This window comes from Mauremys reevesii, linkage group 6, assembly GCF_016161935.1.
Source record: "Mauremys reevesii isolate NIE-2019 linkage group 6, ASM1616193v1, whole genome shotgun sequence".
In the NCBI taxonomy this organism is placed as follows: Eukaryota; Metazoa; Chordata; order Testudines; family Geoemydidae; genus Mauremys; species Mauremys reevesii.
The window spans coordinates 110397001-110409546 of record NC_052628.1 but is presented as its reverse complement, the minus strand read 5'-3'; the positions used below and the strand labels follow the sequence as shown (position 1 = coordinate 110409546).

The 12546-nt window shown below is 42.5% G+C and overlaps 1 protein-coding gene across 17 annotated transcripts in view; it reads left to right on the top strand.

Moving 5' to 3' along the window:
* LINGO2 (leucine rich repeat and Ig domain containing 2) overlaps positions 1-12546 on the top strand; it is a 716716-nt gene that overhangs the window by 577959 nt on the left and 126211 nt on the right. The window contains exon 1 of one of the 17 annotated variants that reach the window (XM_039543525.1): positions 5034-5094. The exons of the other annotated variants lie outside the window; for them this stretch is intronic. The gene's annotated coding sequence lies outside the window, so the exon portion shown is untranslated. Of the gene's footprint in view, positions 1-5033; positions 5095-12546 lie in introns of those variants that run through there. 17 annotated transcript variants of the gene reach the window in all.

The following is a 12546-nucleotide window of genomic DNA, read 5'->3' as shown; positions in this document are numbered from 1 at the left end:
TGATTGCAATGTATAAAATGTCATTTTACTTGTTATGCGGGTTATTGCGCTAGAGTTCATGTGGGTGTGGTAAGTCCTACCCTACCTTTGAAGTCCATGGCAAAACACCCATTTGTTTCAATGGCATAGTGCTGAGCACCATCTTTTTTGATTCATAGACTGCACTGTAGAGAAAGCAGAAAGTCTTTCATAGGGTTGTAGTTTCATAAATTATACGTTTACCCCTTACCCCAATTCACAGATTTGCGTAAAAGCTTTTCTGTAGAATACAAGTAAATTAAAGACATTAATGAACATAATCAAATTAATAGGTAGAGAACAATTGCCTCTTTATATACAATGGGATAGAATGAATAGCTTCTTGTACACGAAAGTTTACATACGTATATAGAAATATGTGCAGGTGTGTACACGTACACATCTGCATGTGTACAGCATTTCTCATGTGAGTGTTAATATAATGAGCTATTCAGTAGGAGTGAAATTCAGCCCCCACAAATCTAGTGACTCAGGACGTGAAGGAGGGTGTGGGGAATGAATTCATCCCTGAAGCCCATAATCAGGGTGGCTGCAACACAGTCCTATAGGCTTGAACAGCAGCCACTCTCATTCGCGCAAGGAATTGGGGCGCTGGATCTGGCGAGTCATTCTTCTTGTGGCTCATCACCAAACATGTTGTGGGTTCGAAGTCTGCAATGAGACCTCCCCTCATGGATTATGGTAAGTGCAGCATTCTTCCCTCTCCCCACAGCAAAGCCTTACTGTGAGGCTTGAGTGGCTTTGTGTCAGCTCCCCAAACACATCTGATTTCACTCTAGCTAAGGGAAGGTCGCAGTGACGTCGGTCTCAGCCAGGGGATTGTGACCACACTGCCCTGCTCAGATTGCTAAAAGGGAGGGGTGGTCCCAGTATGGAAGCATGAGAATCACTGAAATAGACTCAATGCAGAACAAGAATTAGGTCAAGGTTTTTGGAGGATGGGTGCTGGGTACTGTCTGAAAATCAGGCCTCATGTTGGGCACCCAAAATCACGAGTCACTTCTGAAAATCTTCATCCTGCAGGTTATTGCTTTTCTTTTCTATAATGAGATGAGAGTAGTGAGGCAAACTGATCTGATTACAGCATGTACTGATTATTGTGCTGGACCAAGCACACAGGAAACACATGCCAGGGTCATACATTGGGCAATACCCACATTTCTGTTCCTCTGTTATAGGTTGGCAAAAGATACAGAGACAGGTTGAGAAGTCCGACTAATCACTGTAATTGCAGCCATAAAAAAGCCTCCCCACCCTGAACAATGATCTTTGGTACTAAAAGCATTCAGGTTCATTGGTTTATTTGTTAAGTGCTACTGATTAAGTAGATACTTTTGATCCAAACCTGAGTTGTTGCCATTGGAAGCACAGCCTTAAAAAACACAAACCTGCCGTCTTCTTATAGGGCTATATCAAGCTCAACCCTGACCACTTCTTCAAACATGTCACTTAATTCCACTCTCACCTAGCAAGCTTCACTGGCTGGTGCGTTAGAGCCCTGCTACACCCCCAGTAACTTCCCTCAGGGACTTTACATCAATGGTGTAAATAACAGCTGCTCCCCTGCAGCCCTAACTCACACCCAGTGGTTTGGGATCAGGGAGTGGCCTCCAGCTGCCTAATGGACCAATCACCTAGTGTATTCGAGTGGAGTTTAGTTGCAGTTGTGAATCCTTTCCAGTGTTTCATTGTTACTTCTGTGTACAAGAAGCTATTCATTCTATCCCATTGCATATAAAGAGGCAATTGTTCTCTACCTATTAATTTGATTATGTTCATTAATGTCTTTAATTTACTTGTATTCTACAGAAAAGCTGTTACACAAATCTGTGAATTGGGGTAAAGGGTAAATGTACAATTTATGAAACTACATCCCTGTGAAAGACTTTCTGCTTTCTCTACAGTGCAGTCTATGAATCAAAAAAGATGGTGCTCAGCGCTATGCCATTGAAACAAATGGATGTTTTTATTGGCCTGCATCTCATACAGAATAAGCTAAAATATATGGTTTCTGGGAAGTGGGAAATGTGACCTTTCTTTTGTTCAGTGTATCGGATAGGTTCAGGTAATGCCCCCTTCTCTTAGTATAGCCTCAGGCACAGGGGTTCAAAAAACTGTGGGAGGTTACAGCAGAGATCAGTCACAACTTCCTCCTTGCCAGGGGTCCTCAATGGATCTGTGCTGGCTGGGGGAGGGGCATGACCAAGGCCTGTGCTGATCCAGCATGATGCCACAGCCTCCATTAGTGGGGTTTCTATGGAGCCACAAAAAGATTTGAAAGTTTGCAAGTGGCAAGACCAATACCGTCCTCCCTAGGAATGGCCCCGCACCCAGTTATACAGGAGCCATTGCACAGACTTGTAGTTTATACTTGCCTGCACCAGGAAAAGTAAACCTAATCCTACATCTATAGGGCAGCTGATACAAACTCCAAATTGTCCTCTCTGTCTATCTGCCCTTGCCTGGTTCGGCACATTTGAACACTCCAAAATTTTGCTTGAGATCAAAAGCCCAACTCCCCACACCATTTCTTTTGGCTTCACCAGACTAATTGTAAGTGAATACAAAAAATATGTTCTGTCTTCTGAATTCTATAGATAGATGGCCCTTTTGTATCCCCAACTGACAGATCACGCTGTTATATTGCACTAAGTAACATGATATCATCAAAAGTATTTATTTAGGAGTGTAGCGAGGCAGAGTGGCCTCCCTCTGGACTGGAGAGAGAGGGATCACTACACTTCCCCGGTGGGTGGAGCCAAGCCGCCCCGCCCCCCTCGCCAGAAGTACTGGGGCAGGACAGGAAGCATAAAGAGAGGGCTCTGCAGCTCAGTTGAGCAGGAGTCAGGGAAGGTGATGAATGCTGCCATGCTGCTGCAGCACCCGGGAGCCGAATCTGCGCCCTGCAGGAGGAGATGGACCCAGAAGGGGAATTGTCAAGACTACCATCCACTGTGTACCCAGAGGACCTGTGGATTCCAGTGGTACCAAACCCCAGGGCGGTAGGAAGTAGCCCAGGGATAGCTGACAACGGCCTGGCTACGTGGCTAGTTGCTTCCAGGTCAGCGTGTTGCGGCTGGATCCCTGCTGACCTAGTGGTGGACCACTCTGCCGCTGTTAGGGCCCTGGGCTGGTGGAGTTGGGCCGGTCTGCGTCCCCCATACCCTTGCCACCCACCCCAGAGTGGCCAAACCCCCACCACAGGCCACGAGGCCTTTGTGGATTTACCATCCGTCAAGCTAGGATGCTAGATCCAGTGGGTGCTTCCCCCTTCCTGAGCCCCTAGACTCTGTGGGTGCTCACCCCTTCCTGAACGCTGAGACTGTGTGTTTGCTGGCTGCCTTAGCCTACAAGCTGAGGCTAAAGCCTGCTCCCAGCTCAGCTCTGCCCTAAGGGCGAGGGCCCCAGACTGTTAATTACTCTCAGCCCCAGCTGAGGGGCTATGAGCTAAAGACAACTCACTGCTCTGCCTCTCCCAGGGGTGGGAGAAAGAGCACCAGACTATTGTTATTTGTTTGCCTCTGTTAGATGTGCCCAGAACTACAGGCTACGTATGGCTCAACCCTGCCAGTGCCCAAGCCCGGGCCCAAGGGTTACTGCCCAATATAATGAGGCAGAATGGCCTCCCTGCCCACTGGAGAGGGAGAGAGCGCTACAAGCAGGTTTGACAAAAATAAATAATGCAATCGTTTACAAGATATAGTGCAAGGTTACAGGTATGAAGCAAGAAAAAATATATGCTAGACTATAACACACAATATTTTCACCCTTACTAACCCAGGGTTGTAATCTTGCTGGAATGTTTTATTAAGATGCTGTATGTAACCCCTCATGACAGACAGACTTCCAGCCATATGGCTCACTAGAGAGTCATCTCCTGTCTCTACATATTCTCTTTCCAGACATAGCTTGACTTCTGAGTGGTCAATTAAAGAAAAAAAAAAAGTTGATACTCGAGATAGCATTTGAGGAATGTGATAGGTTTCCTCCAAATGTGTATTCACAGCCCTTGTTTGTCAGGAAGCAAGCTGCAGTAATTCAGTCATTGGATTTATATATCTCGTTTCATCAAAACCACTATTAATCATGAAATGTATATAGTCAATTACAGAACAGGGCTATCTATTAAGGATATTGCCTATTGAATTCACAGCCCTGTTTGAAATGTATTTTTCAAGTAAGATAGTTTTTCAACCTTCCAGACTCTTAAGTACACATTGTCTGCTGCTAATTCAGTACCAGTCTGAATGAGTTGTCCTAACAACTCCCCGTAGTGAAATCACTTCCTGTGAATTACTCTGGATTCCAGACTGAATTGCATTGCCTTGTCAATATACAAAATCTAAATCCAAATGTAGTGGTAACGTGTACATGAATGAAACCACAGGCCTATAAACACCCATCTTCTAATCTAAATGCTTTGTCAAGTGTGAGAGAAGCATTGTTTCCAATGATGCAGTTCTGAATTTCAGGGAAATGTCTGTTTTAAAGAGGTAGCCTTTTCAATAGCTTTCCCTGAGCTCCAGAGGAAAATATTGCTTTTCCTATTGATTCTTCATAGTGAGCTGAACTTCAGATAGCTAGCTGAGAATTCACATAGAGGCTATCAAATACTAGCCTTATTCAGCAGCGAAGGGTTATTTCACTTTAACATAGTTCTGCATTGCCTTGTCTACAGAAGGAAACGTATCCACTGCTGACAATGGGTGTCATCAAAGGAGGCAATTGAACTGGTGCTGAAAAAGGCTTAAATGTTTTCAACCCTGGTTCAGCTGCATTTGTTGCTAATGCCCATTATCAATAATGAATACATTTTGTAGTGGAGACAAGGCTTCAGAATAAAGCCAGAGCAATGGAACTATTCTCTATAATGGACCATCTTTATTTTGTCGTTTTGTTTTTATAGTATAATTTAGGGCTTGTGAAATGTGACAGACAGAAACAGCTTGTGTTTAGAAGCAGAACATACAGCTCAAGTAACAGAAGTGCAAGGTTCTTAATGCTGCTCCATCAGTATGTCACAACCCTGATTTGGTTGGAGCACGTCTTGAGAAGGTAATTAATCCTCCACATCAGTTTAATGTCTGCCTTCTCTACTGAAACTACCAGTTGTGGTAGTGGCGTTTGTAATGCAGATATCTGGCCCACTGGAAACTGAACTGAAACCACAAAACTGATTTAATGTAAGCCACAGAACATCTAGTGGACAACGTCTGTTCACAACCTCTGTGGGCTGGATTTGAACTAGCCACCTAGAGATGAAAGACTCTACAGCCCATTAACAATCTGTTGTGCCTTTCAGTTCCCTTTTTCATATTAAATTGTTTTTAAGTACTGTAAATGTTAAGTGCAGCTTATTTGTGAAAAGCATCACAGCCACAGCAACTATAAACTGAATCAACAGTATCCATGAGAAGTTTGTGGCTTTCATATGGGATGCTGTATATTCTGCCGTTCTTGAAATTTATTAGGGAAGAATTGTCAATCCTCTTCTTTTAGGAAGGAAAGGATGTTAGAAAAAGTAGCAATAAACTTTCAAAAAGGAGTCATTTACAACTGGTCAGTATATCCCTATACACTAACAAAATTTGTCCAGAGAAAGCATGTGGTTGGTCTTCAGTGAGGTAACCCAATGTTAGGTATGGTGAATTGAGTTGTCATGGGCACCTGAGGACAGGTGTGTTTGTATAGCACCTAGCACAACGAGGGCCCGGTCCATAAATAGGGCTCCTGGGCAATACAGTGATACAAATAATAATGAAGACACAAACTACTCTTTTTCTTGAGTCTTTGTATGTACATATGTAGCCTCCATAACTATAATATCTGATCTTCTTGTTAGCAGGGAGGGGTGCTATTAAATGCAATGAAGGCACCCAAAAGACTCTGCGAAGACAGGGACAGTTTAGAACTAGATGGGATTAGAGTCTCCTGTGTGGATAGAGGACATGAGAGTCCTCTTGACCCTTCCCTGACAATCTGACAGCACAGGACAAAGTGAATATTCTGACCTCACCATAATGTAATGTTTCGCCATAGCTTTCATAGATTTCAGCCCTATGCAACATTGATTGTTTCAGCTCCCAGTCCTGCAACCAGTTCTTCATTGTGTGAGAGCATGTTAATTCCTCTCTTGTTTACAACATGCCATGTGGCTCCATTTGCCATGTGACACAGGGTTAAACTGAAAACATGTCTCTATTTCAAAATAAACATTGAAAAAATAAGGGATAATATGGTAACCCTGGGGGCATAGCCAATGCCTCCACCCAGTGACGGAGCCACTTTTCCTTATCTCCACTTCCCCCAATCTGTCCCTAACTTGATCCCCACATCATGCTGGATAGGTACTCACGGGAAGACCTGTAGAACGAGGGTCAAGGAATTCAGAGAGTGTAGGCTCTCTGAAAAGGCTCCCTGACCTTGTAGAACACTCTTATGCAATTTAGTAGAAAATATTAATTATTCTGTATGTATGTTTTGTACCAACATATAGAATTTAATAGAGAATTACCGGTATATCCAGGCAATATAAGTGTATAGGGTAGTAAAAAAAAAAATCTTCTATCCTCTATTAAATTCTGTTGCTTTTTAGAGTAATTTTTGCAGAAACATATTATATTCTGGAGGAGTTTCCCATTATGGCAAAACCTCTGCCTTCTCTGCATGCATGGAGAGGTTGCAGGGTTTGTCCTACCAGGAAAGAGGTGGTGAAATAAAAAGTGCAGAGTAGTAAAACTTTTGAAAGAATAGCCCATTGCCTATAACGTCTACATCACAAACTATTGCTTTTTTTTATTTCTGACAATTGAAAGCACTTCAGGTGTTGCAGAATTAATACTAGAATAATTGCATTTAAGGAAGGAATTAATACTTGAATAATTGCATTAAGGGGCACTGAAGGAAACAGACTATTTTCCTCTCTTGCCTCATGCATGCATGCAGTTGTTTTAGACCTCTTCTGTCTTGCAATAACTCACTGCAAAATAAAAAGTTTTACACATAAGTCTTAATAGTCCTTGACTTTTCTAAGTAAATGCAGTGGACAGGGATCGCATTTCACACTAAAGCAGAGTTTTGCATGCTAAATCCGTGTTTAAATGGGTTTGAGTCAGGCTTAAGCCACCAAGGGCAAAGCCCTGGCCTACACTGCGGGGGTCGACCTAAAATATGCAACTTCAGCAACACAATAGCATAGCTGCAGTCAGCGTATCTTAGGTCAACTTACCTGGCCGTGAGGATGGCGGCAAGTTGACCGCTGCTGCTCCCCCATCGACTCCGCTTCTGCCTCTCGCGAGCTGGAGTTCCGGAGCCGACGGGGAGCGCGTTTGGGGATCAATTTATCTGCGTCTAGACAAGACGCAATAAATCGATCCCCAATAGATCAATCTCTACCTGCCGATCCGGCAGGTAGTGAAGACCTGCCCTAAGAATCAAAGCTGATGCTGTGTCCTTTGCTCGCGTCAGTATCTCAGAGGGCCCAAGAATAATGAGTCAACTCTCCTCCATGGACTGCAGGCAAAACAGGCTTAGTGAAGGAGAGTATTTCAGCATTGACTTTAGATTCTGCAGTGTTTATAGGCTAATCCAGTCTCTAAATGTTATTTCCATGTTGTCTTTGTGTATCTTTTGGTTGAGAGGCAAACCTGAGCCCTTGCCATTTGTGGCAGTAACAATACGTTGCATTTCACATACTGCTTTTTATTCTAAACAATCCCAAAATGATTTACAAAGCTAGGACCCTTCCCCCCATTCCTTGGAAGGCCAAGGGACCCTTTGGAACCACTGGGATCTATCATATAAACATGAGTCTAGATAATTTTTGAAGCATTTGAAACCAGCTGCAGTCTTTCTGAAGGCCAGATTGTGAACCTTTTATTCCAGCTGCTCAACAGTTACTGACACGAGTGGTCTGAAGTCAATGGAACTTCTTGTGTAAGTAGCTGCTCACCATTTTGAGTAATATGGCCTTAAAAATCCATATTCAGAATCTTTGGAGCCATTCTAATGTAGTTTATCAATGCACACTCCAGGATGGAGATGTTAATTGGTTCCTTGACAGAATACAGTATCTCTGAATACTTAATCTGCATAATGTTGTATCAGTGCAGTTCTTTAAAGTATAATTTTGCGAATAGTTTTGCTTATTTGTTAAGCTTTCTGGGAGTTCTATGAATTTCAAGAACACGGTCACAATGTTGACATGTCTTTGCACTGGTGCAATCTTTGAAAACAATTTGTTTCCTGGTGGAAATGTGGTGTGAAATGAAGACCAAGCAGTGTTTCCACTACCTGCTTCAGTAGACACTTCCTTTTGAATAGTTCCCTCTCCTAAAGCGGCATTTCGAAGTCCTTTGGCTTAGGGCTTCTTTGTCCCCAACTCGTCTGAACTAGAGAGAGAAAAAGAAACACTGAGGGGATGCTGCTGTTCCACTTTGTAAAACAGATTTACCCTCTGCAGAAGGTCAGAGCACAGGTAATTGCCTGGGCTTGCTAGAAGAATATTTTGATTTCCAAGTTATGTTTGAGGGGGCTTCAGAAAAACTTCAAGTAAGAATCCCAGCAGAGTCCCCGAAGTGAGAGAGAGGTTATATTGCCTGTTTATCAAAGGCCTGGGAGAACTGAACTCCAGATGCCTGGTGTTGATGTTATAATCTTAAAGCCAGTCTTCGGCAGGCTTGTGGCATGCCTTTAAGCCTGTGCTACAAAGGAGCTTTGTTTATTGACATGTTTCCTTTGTTTTGTGTCTCTGTTCTAGCAAGTGTATCAGAGGGGAGGATGTGTCCTGAGTGTAAGAATGGATTGAATGGTGCTGGTCTGTAATTCACTGATTGATGCTCTTGTCATTTCGATAAGAAACTCTGTAGTTACAGCAGGGGGCAGCAACTTGGAGAGGGAAGTCGGTTTTGAATCAGTGCGGTGAACTGGAAGAGGAGACTTTCCCTCTGCTCTAATGAAGGGAAAAAGTCGAGAGGAAAGAAATGTTTTTTAAAAGGGAGAGAAAACAATTAGAAGTGAAAACACACCAAAATCCTGTCGAGTCACAATGAGTAAAACAGAGTTCTCTCCCCATGGGCTTTGGTTTAAGAGAGAGATTACATGTGAGATTGTGCTTTGTGGCTCCATGTAGTATAGGTTGGAGAATTAAGGATATGAAGCTTGAAGCAGGAGGGGAAAGCAAATAGGAGTCGGTTTGCGTAAAACACAGCTGCACTCCACCACTCACTGTTGGTGCATTTATGTATGTAATGTCTTTCATTTTAAACTTGTCGTTAAGTAATGTTCGGAAGCAGAGGAAGCCCGGGGCCCCTAATTTGATTTAGCAATGTGCAATGAAGTAGCTCTGCCATCATCAAAACATTGTTACCTATTTGCAATTGCAAGCAATTTTTTTTTCAGGTTTATCTGCATCAGAGCAGGGGAAAAAATATATGTTCAGTCACTACACAGTGAAAGGCAGATTGATTTAACGCAAATGAGTGCCAACTTATTTGGATGCTTTAATTAAGGTTTTCCTACTTTGCTTGGCAAGAACAATGTGAATTTTAACAGTAACCTCATGAATACATAGATACACTTTCCACTTGACCTTGTTGCATATAATTCATGTTTAAGGCAGAGTATATATAATGAAGAGAGAGTGTATGGCATAAGAACCAGGCAAAGGATTATATAGAACGGCCTTGATATTATCAGACCTGCAGCTCATTTAATTCAGAAACTGAATTTATGTTGCTCTGTTCTTATTTGTCTTTCAAGATAGTCAAATCAAAATTGATTTGCTCAGAATTGCTTGGATTTTTTTTAACTCTGAAAATTAACTTCAGGTTTCAACTTCTTTGTTCCCCTCCCCCACAAAGATTACAAGGCCAAAAGGGTCATCTAGACTGATCACCTCTATAGCTCAGGCCATAGAACTTCCCCCAAACAGTTCCTGCTTGCAGCATTCTCTCTCCTTGCCACCTCCTACAGATCAGCCACAATCTGAAGGGGGCAGCCCACTGTCTGGTACAGGTCCTCTCCTGTCTTTGGCCCTATGTACTTTTTGCACATGTATTGAAGTGAACATAACATGCCTTTCTTAGTGAGAGAGAGAGAGAGAGAGGCTGGAGCAGTGGAGCAGCTACACAACTGCTTTGCACCAAATAATTGGGAGGGGACCAGGATTTGTTTTACCCCCAAACTCTCTGAAATCTAATGACGGTTATTTAAATGTTAACATTAGCTGTTTTAGTGGGAGAAAACATACTGGGGAACTGTAGATGGGGCTTGGGATTGTGGATGGAGTTACCTCCTCCCTTCCCTTCATGTTTGTGATATACACTTCATTGAAGCAAAACAAACAGGAAACACTGTTCACATCAGAGAGTGATCTTCCTGCTCTTTAAAGCCATATACAAATGCTCAGTTTCTAATTCAGTTTTTTAAACATATAAATACTGTGCCAGCAATAATGGCAATGGCAACTTGCCAGATTAACTAGCAGTTTCTCTAAAGCAAAGGGGGAACACAGTGGGATACTGAACTCTGTATGGATTCTGTTGTTTCAAGAAGCTAATTTTAAAGGAGAGAAAATAACATTACTGCTTCTCAGGGGTTAGTCCAATTATGTGGTTCATGGTGATCTGCATGGTTCCCCTTGCATCTGGGGAGAAGGGGGAAGGACAGCAGTAAAGAATATGGGTAATCACCTCTGCAAATGGACAAGTTTCTTATAAATCAGACCATCTGGGAACTGTGAAGTGCACATGGCTAGTAGCATGTCGTTGTACAGAACGACTGTTACAAAATTCAAGAGGCCTTAGAATAACATAGTTAGGTATTGTACTTAATGTCAGACTCTGGCCAGCCTTTGTGCTTAAGAGGAAGAGGGACACAAGGAGTTTTTGCCCTTTTACCCTCAGCTGAGTGCAGGGGTGCTGGGACAATTATTATAGTGGAGGTGCTGATGATGGAAACTGGGTATTTGGTGTTATTACTACTTCAAAACAGGGGGGGGGCAGCATCCCTAGTTCCAGCCCCACTGGCTGAGTAGTTGTCTAGACTCCAAACAGGGAGCGTTCACTCCTAGCTATCCCATGAGTACTGTCCCAAGGGGGGCAGGGTGAGTACTAGATCTGGGTGAATAGCAGATTTTTCAGTTCACTGGCAATTGAAACAAAACCCACAAAACCAACCCAAAAAACCCCAACAATTTTGAACCAAAAATGAATGTTTGTGGGGAATCAGAAAGAAAGAAAGAAAACAATCATCTGGGGTCAAACACAACATTTCATTTCAATTCTGAGCTTTTAAAATGTTTTTTTAATTTAAAAAAAAAATTCAAAGCCCAGGGGCACGGCTCCCCATCCCTTCTGCCTGCCAGCAGAGCTGAGGACATACAGAAGGGGAAGCGTGCTACAGAGCTCTTCCCAAGTAATGTAGCCGGTGATCTGTTATGTGTTGTCAGGGAGCTCTTTGGAGGAATTCTGGCTGACTTCCTGGAGAGTCCCTGTGTTTGAGTCACCTTCCCTCATCTTTTCAGTGCCTCCCAATGTCTCCTCTCAAAGCATAGGGCTGAATCTATCCTGGAATGGTTTTTATTTTGGCATCACTTTTGTGCATTAGGATATATGATATACATTTAACAAGGCATCGATTATCTGGACAATCCAGACCAAAGAACAAAAAAACCACTTAGTTTTCAAACCCAAACTGGTTTTTCTGTATGGGTATTTTCTTGGTTTAAATCGTGCAGAATATAATTTTGTCCTGCATGTTTTTTCCAATGTCCTTTTGTTGCCTTCCTCCTCCTATTGCTTCTCTGTACTGGAAAAAAGACTTCTTGCTGGTCCCCAGCGTGGCATTCCTTCCCACTTAGGAAAACCACATGTTCACTTACAACAGCCTTTGCCTAATAAATCTCTCTTAACCAGATTAGGTACGCATAAATGCAACCTAAGCCACTCAAGGACATATTCATTAGTTCTGTCATTTTGGATTCACTCTTGAAAAGGAATCTATCCTGGTGGTTGTTTTAGACATTTAAATATGTTGTTTCTAATTCAAAACACATTTGATCATAGGCAATATAGATAGATATAAATATTTAAACAAAGGTGTTACATAAAGTAAATTCTTTTATGTCCCACATCCTTTTGCTTACTATATATAGAGAGTGAGTAAATGGGCCAGATTCTTGACCCTATATATATATATATACACACACACACATATACACACACACGGATTGCCAACCCAAGCATTAAAAAATCATAAGTCAGGTCCCCCAGATTATGAGACTTATGTAATAATACTATCTAACTCTTATCATTAGATCTTGAACTGCCTTACGAAGGCGGTTAGTTTCATTATCCCCATTTTACAGATGAGGAAACCAAGGAACAGATGTGTGAAGTGTCTTGACTAAGGTCACCCAGCAGACTAGTTGCAGAGCCAGCAATAGAACCCAAATCTTGAGTCCCAGACCAGTTCTTTATCCACTAGGCTACACTGCCTCCCTTTATA